Source organism: Protopterus annectens, chromosome 3.part0 (assembly GCF_019279795.1).
Source record: "Protopterus annectens isolate FY-2018-M chromosome 3.part0, PAN1.0, whole genome shotgun sequence".
Taxonomy (NCBI): domain Eukaryota; kingdom Metazoa; phylum Chordata; order Ceratodontiformes; family Protopteridae; genus Protopterus; species Protopterus annectens.
The window spans coordinates 1,343,999,504-1,344,007,520 of NC_056731.1; the positions used below are offsets into that span (position 1 = coordinate 1,343,999,504).

General features: G+C 37.2%; 1 protein-coding gene across 1 annotated transcript in view; it reads right to left on the reverse strand.

The window, feature by feature from the left end:
• TRAPPC8 (trafficking protein particle complex subunit 8) overlaps positions 1-8,017 on the reverse strand; it is a 3,178,250-nt gene that overhangs the window by 1,135,953 nt on the left and 2,034,280 nt on the right. The gene's annotated exons all lie outside the window — the stretch shown is intronic.

Consider the following 8,017-nt stretch of genomic DNA (forward strand, 5'->3'; position numbering starts at 1 on the left):
AAAGGTGAGAAGGAGAGCTATAACCAGGTATGAAAAAATCAAAAGAATCATTAAGAAGACTAGGGTGAGTTTCCCTGCACCCCAAAAGCCTCTTCCTTAAATCTTTTAACACTAATCCTCCCATTATCATTATAGACCTAATCCTGGAAGTTACTTCCAAAACTAAAAACAACAGCTACTTGGGCCCTAGAGAGTATACCAGGCTGCTTTACTGTTACCACAAAGTACTGTTAATCCTTTAATCTCAGCCTTCCCACAGCTTATGCGCCTGAGCTCTGGAGAACAAAGTTTTTGTCACCAAGCATAAAGTGCTTGTTCTAACTGACCTTGAAAATTATTATTCCCATAAATGTCACTATATTATCTGCAAAAATTCACGTAACAGCTTTTACTGACTCAACAGCAAAATTGATAACTTAGAGACACTTGATACTAGTTGGTACAGTTTTGTGAAGGATAGTTCTTACTTGTTTAATTTTGTTGACTTTTTTGAGAGTGAAATGGAGCTCACCGACAGGTGTAATTCTGTTCACTACACTTATCTCAACGGTGCTAAGGCATTCTATACCATTTCTATGGAGGCACTGTTAATAAACTTATCAGTTTAAATATTATTCTCTATATCACCCAAAGGATTACGAACTGGATATCTGGTCACACATAAGTGGACAGAATTTTCAAGAGCCTTCTCATCTGATAGATTAATAACTTAGTGGTGTCCCTGAGAGCTCTGTGCCGAGTCCCCTTCTCTTTGGCATTTATTTCTCTGATGTGAAGCCAGGTGCCCACGCCTGTGGATGACTACAAATATTGTGCCATTATGGAGTACCCCCAGACTCCTATTCACCACTTGCTAGATGCCACAGCAAGGTTAAAATATGTAGTATAAACAGAATGATGCCTAATGCTCTGGTCATGGCCCCAGATTTAACAGAAAAAACAAAGTTGTAACATGATCTCATTTGGGAAAGAAGTCCTCCTCAATGGTTGATACAGCTGTTAGAAATCTAGGTACTTTAATTTTACAATTAAATGTCCTATAATCAAGTATCAGTTTACCAAAATCTTTCTTTCACTGCCCATTTAATTATCATTGAGACCAAAAAGGTGTTTAGTCCTCCTATATTCCTCTTTTTAGGATGATCACTGAATGTAGCCATATGAGTGGTATGTATCTAACCAAACACATATCCCAGTTTCCTCATCAAGAAAATCAACAGGTGAAGTTCCATCAGCTATCCAGAGGGAATAAAATAAAGAATTTTTACTCTACCTCCTAAAGACTCCTAAGTGGACAGTGCTGTCTTGCCTTTAGGTCTATGAAATACCCTGTTTTACTAGAGCTTCTCCATGTCAAGCAATGGCAATATTAAGAATACTGGCTCCAAAACGTTCAACTTACATTGTTAACATAAACAGGACCTTTTTGAGAAACAGGTGCGATACCCAAAACATTCCCTATCTGTGTAACACACTCTTGTATATTATATGGTGATTCAGTTTACCATTCTTCAAGTTAAGCCTTAAAGATCAGCTGGCCAGTTGACATAAACATTCCCCAGGAATTAGTAGTTGTAAGGTCCTTAAGAAGGGCAGTAAACTTCCCAAGATGCATGGCAAAGCTACAAACGGTTGCTCAACCTGCCTGGTATTAACCTGTGAATGAATGTTAAGCTATGGGATGCAGCTGACCAATGTTTTTTTTTCATGCATGAACATTTTGTCCATGCATAAAAAAACATTAGGCTGTGGAATCCGAGTGCAATGTAATTTCACTGAATTTCCTCAAGGTACAGATCTATGTATTTCAAAATTATTCCAGAAGTGGTACAAAAGAGTCTAAAAAGGTTTGGTACATTTACCCAGTCAACAAGTTAAATTAAAATTACTGTTTGATAAACTGCATGACCTCCAGTGCATCACATGTGACGGTTCTGCCTCTTCTCCTTACAGCTGTACTGCTCTTACCAAGATGTGTGCTGCAGCACAGCTGTGAGATTAAACACATCAGTAGAAAAACTCAAAAGGTATTATGGAAGAGTCTGCCTATCCTAGAAATGCACTATTAACTTTCCATTATGGATGTGATTACATTTCAGTCATGCTATATTAAGAAGCATCAGCATTTTGAACATCTCCTTCTACTCACCACGAGTTGTGCCCCCCCCCCCCTTTTTAACTTTGTTTTTCATTGTGGCAGCAGTGAGGTAAAAATTTTTTTAAAAAGATTCTAGTGAGAAGCTGATGAGAGCCCATTAATCTGGAAGTATAGTCTCAATAAATTTAACTTTCTATTTAGCCGCCTGACATTTCTAGCCTAAGATAAGCTAAATTTAATCAAACTATATTTTAAGATGTTTTAAAAGATCGCTGATATATTCAAGCAAAAGTAAAAAACATCCTCTTCTATCACTGGAAAAGTTATAAATACAAGAGTCATAATGGATTAAAGCTATAGTTCTTTGTCTCTTCTGCTTTTATGACCAAAAACAGAATTTTTATTTGTGTTTTCTTGTTTTCCTAGATAATCATCCTCAAGCATTATTTTTGGTCAATGAACATGGTCCCCTTAACATTAATCAACGTTTCCACCATTAACAAAATTCCACCACTATAATAAAGTTAGATTATAGACCATAAATTCATACTAGACTAACTGCCCAAGAGGGCAATTTTAAGCCTAGACAATTATCTCCTTTGAGAATCAAACCCTGCACTTTGTATCGATAATGTGAACACCTTAACCATTATGCCAACCCCCAATCTTGTCTAGATATCTTCCGTGGAGCAAGTCTCCTATTCATAAATCTAAGGCTGCCTTTCAAGAAATTACACAAAGGTACTGTGGAAGCTGTATTATATGGTGCTGTGAGCAAAATGCACCAGCAATGCCATTGTGCTTTGAAAAGAACATCTATTCTTGCACTGATGGAGACTACAGCAGAAAGTTTAAAACAGTTCAAAACACTTCTAGACACAGAAAACCAATATTGCACATACAGGAGTAGGTCTCCAGTATTAAATCTCGGTCTGCCATGATGTCTTCCAAACTTTCTCTGGAGTTGCAACACTAACTTGTGTTGTCCATACACATACAGGCAACAATGCTACATTGTTCTACCAAAGCTGATTGCCGATTATAAATGTACGGAAGGCAAACTCATCAGGGCAACCTTCCAATCAGTTAAATCAATGAATGTAGCTACCTGTGCACCCACCCTCCCGAAACAAAAAGAACTGGTATCCCACATAACTCCCTAGTTTGCCTACTCCTAAGGGTAATTTTGTCAACTTCAAAGCCACAAAACAATAGAATTTGTACCTACTACTTTGAAATTAATAAAATAGCATTTCTGCAGTACATTACAACTTGCTGAAATCTGGAATATAGGAAAGCATTTTATACTGACATCACTTTGGAGATGAACATGCAAAAACAGCATCACAGTGTGCTTGTCATGATCAGTCTAGTATGCTCATGATCCTACCATCCAAAATGACAGCATAAGACCATTCTGATCAGGGTGACAGTCTGGCACTGGTGCCTACTCAATGTCAGTGGATGGGTGAAACAAATCTTGGCGTACCAATTAAACTGTCTAAGTCTCAGTAACATATATGAATAAGACCTAAAAAGTACTTAATGACCCCCCCCCCCAAAAAAAATTCCTTTAACAGCTCATCTGGGGTCATGCCCTCTTAGTGACAACCTATGACCTATATTTTCATTACATAAAACTAATATAAAGGCATGCTTGCTTTTAAAGCATGATCAGACGTCATATTAAAAATTTTTTTCAAAACAAAGCAGTAAAACTGCATGACATGAGATAATGCACACCCAAGGTCCGCTACACAAAGGGGAATTATTCACTTACATTTGAAACTATCAACCAATAATTAGTGCCATTAATTCAGAACCTTCAAAATTACACTTAAAGACAACTACCTCAGCTGTTACACTTACACTTTTATAAAACAGTGCCGTGTTTGAAGCAAAACACATCAGTTAAACATATGACAAGTACACCTTACGGCATAGGTCACCACCATCCACGTTGTCATTAAGATACCTGCTAAAACATTAAATAGGACTGTTTCCTTACCTAATCCTGGGGCCACATAGATAAAGTAGAGGCAGGATGAAGAGAGGGAGAAGAAAAACATGAAGGCCAGAAAGGAGCGGTTTGATACCCGCAGTAGCCTCCTCAGCCTCAGCATCTTCACTCACAATCCAGCATCTTATACAGTCAGAAATGTTCTCTCGATCCCAAAAGTAGCTTTAGTAGCAGCAGCAGCGCCGGGGCAGGAGCTACACGCACCATCTGCACACTGCGAGACCTAAAGAGCGATAGCAAAAAGCTGGCAATATCATGTTCCACATTCCCGAGAGCAGACCACCCAGAGGCAAGGCAGTGCAATCCAGCATCCGAGTCGTTGACAAGAGCGTCATTTATGGAGGCGGACAGACACTGCAGGGAACGGAAAGCAGTTCGTACACACACGTCCCCTGATCTAATGCTGTGCAGCACATCCCCAACTTCAAAAGGGCTACATCGGCCGTCTCCAGGAATCCCTAGTCCATACTACTGGGGTGGGGCTTTAAAACATTGACTCTCTAATACCAGAGTCACCACATAGATCACTCCTCCTAACTCAATATGCTTTCAACGGATCCCCTGCGCAAAGCATCTTGCAGCCGGCTTGGAATAAATCCTTAAGTCACATCTACATTATGTTTGGCTAACAATACACTGCTTCGATACAGAGCTCTAGTAATTATGGGTGGAGTGTCTGCAGTGAGCTTCCCCTACATCAACTTTCGAGGGAAGACAAACGGTGCAGCCCTCTATTACACACGTCACGCTGGGTCGCTTTCGATTGGTTATTAGTAATCAGCTGAGGGAGTGATGGGCAATACCGAGGGGTGCTTGTATGTAGGAAAGTGCAAATAGGCACATTCATAAAAGAATACGACTAAACTTCGCAATTTACTACCACGGGTATAGTCTGTGTTTTCCGAATTTTCGGACCATAGTCCTCCAAACTGTTCAGATTTTTTACTTATATTTTTAGTCTGTTCCGCATAAATTTTGTGGTTTTCTGGAAGGAAATTGAGGACTGAAGTCATGTCTCTAAATAACGACTGACATTTGAGTTTAAAATTTCATAACCTACAGAAAATTCACGGCAATCCAAAACCTATTATTCTAGCAAATTCCCATATTTTTCAGTCTTTGTCCCTCCACAGTTTTTGCCTTTGTCCAGATTTTCTTATCATATAAAAGGTTGAGAAATATGACTCTCACTCGTTTTCTACATACACATGTATACATATGTAGAATTGTAGATAGACATAACTTAACCTAAAGTAATGGAGGACAAAGGATAGAAAATAGGGAGAGATTGTAAATACTGTTCTTATAAACCTAGAAAGTTGCTAGAAAAACAAGAGTTGTGTTAGCATGCATTTTTTCAAGGGATATGAAGTCTGAAACTCAAAAGTATGTATTTATTTAGTGACTTCAATTCACAGTGAATTGACAGAAAAAAACACAAATTTTATGAGGCACAGGCCAAGATTATGAGGCAAAAATCTGGGCATTCTATGAAAATTTGGGCAGTTCATAGGTAGGTAGTAGGCTATCTGCCCGAAGGCCTCTGTCCAGCAGAGCCACTGAAGTGATCCCCAGGGTAAACTTTTGAGAGGTATGAACACACACACTTATATATATATATATATATATATATATATATATATATATATATATATATATATATATATATATATTATATATATATATATATATATATATTATATATATATATATATATATATATATATATATATTATATATATATATATATATATATATATATATATATATATATATATATATATATATATATATATACATACACACACACACACATTTGCAGATGATTGCAAGTTTGAAGCAGTCATTGAATCCCCAAAGGATTTAGTCATCCTGCTGGAAGGTTTGTCTCAAATAAATAATTGGTGCTAAAATTGTGGACTGAAACTAAATCTCAAAAATGTATTATTGTCCTTTAGGAAGCCATCTTACCCCAGGGAAGTACCACATTAACAATTGGCCCAATTGTTCAGGATTTGGGAACATATATGGAAAGTGACCTAACTTTTGACCAACATGTGTCTATTGTTGTGAGAAAATCTGCCTATATTGCACAGCTTATAAAGAAAAGGATTGTGTCTAATGTAGAGTATACTGTACTACTGTCATAAGCAGCTTCACCCTAGGTTGTTTTTACTGTAGGGTATACTGTACAACTGTTACATAAACAGCTTCACCCTAGGTTTTTACTGTACTGTATACTGTACTACTGTAATAAGCAGCTTCACCCTAGGTTGTTTTTGCTGTAGTGTATACTGTCCTACTGTTACATAAACAGCTTCTCCCTAGGTTTTTACTGTACTGTATACTGTACTACTGTCATAAACAGCTTCACCCAAGGTTGTTTTTACTGTACTCTATACTGTACTATTGTTACATAAACAGCTTCACTCTAGGCTGTTTTTACTGTACTGTATACTGCACTACTGTCATAAACAGCTTCACCCTAGGTTGTTTTTACTGTACTGTATACTGTACTACTGTCATAAACAGCTTCACCCTACATTGTTTTTTCTGCACTGTGTACTGTACTACTGTTACAGAAACAGCTTCACCCTAAGTTGTTTTTACTGTACTGTACACTGTACTACTGTCATAAACAGCTTTGCCGTTGGTTGTTTCTTTGTACTGTATACTATACTGCTGTCATATACTCCAGGTTGCTTTTAAAATACTGTATACTGTACTACTGTTACATAATCAGCTTCACAATAGTTTTTTTCTTTACTGTATACTGTACTACTGTTACATGAACAGCTTCACCCTAGGATGTTTTTACCATACTGTATACTGTACTATTCTTACATAAGCAGCTTCACCCTAGGTTGTTTTTACTGTACTGTTTACTGTACTATGGTTACATAAACAAATTTACCATAGGTTGTTTTTACTGTACTGTATACTATACTACTGTTACATAAACAGCTTCACCATAGGTTGATTTTACTGTACTGTGTACTGTACTACTCTCATAAACAGCTTCACCCTTGACTGTTTTTACTGTACTGTACACTGTAATATTGTTACATTAACAGCTTCACCCTAGGTATTTACTGTACTGTATACTGTACTACTGTCATAAGCAGCTTCACCCTAGGTTGTTTTTACTGCACTGTATACTGTAATACTGTCATAAACAGCTTCACCCTAGATTGTTTTTACTGTACTGTATACTGTACTACTGTCATAAACAGCTTCACCCTACATTGTTTTTACTGCACTGTCTACTGTTCTACTGTTACATAAACAGTTTCACCCTAGGTTGTTTTTACTGTACTGTATACTATAATGCAGTCATAAATAGCTTCACCCTACATCATTTTTACTGTCCTGTGTACTGTACTACTGTCATAAAAAGCTTCACTCTTGGTTGTTTTTACTGTAGAGTATACTGTACTACTGTCATAAGCAGCTTCACCCTAGGTTGTTTTTACTGTAGGGTATACTGTACTACTGTTACATAAAAAGCTTCACTTTAGTTTTTTTTTACTGTACTGTATACTGTAATACTGCCATAAACAGCTTCACCCTAGGTTGTTTTTACTGTACTGTACACTGTACTACTGTCATAAACAGCTTCACCCTGCATTGCTTTTACTGCACTGTGTACTTTACTACAGTTACATAAACAGCTTCACCCTAGGTTGTTTTTACAGTACTGTACACTGTACTACTGTCATAAACAGCTTCGCCCTTGGTTGTTTTTCTGTACTGTATACTACACTACTGTCATATACTTTAGTTTGCTTTTACCATACTGTGTACTGTACTACTGTTTCATAAACAACCTCATACTTGGTTGTTTTACTGTACTGTATACTGTACTACTGTTACATGAACAGCTACTGTACTAACTGTAC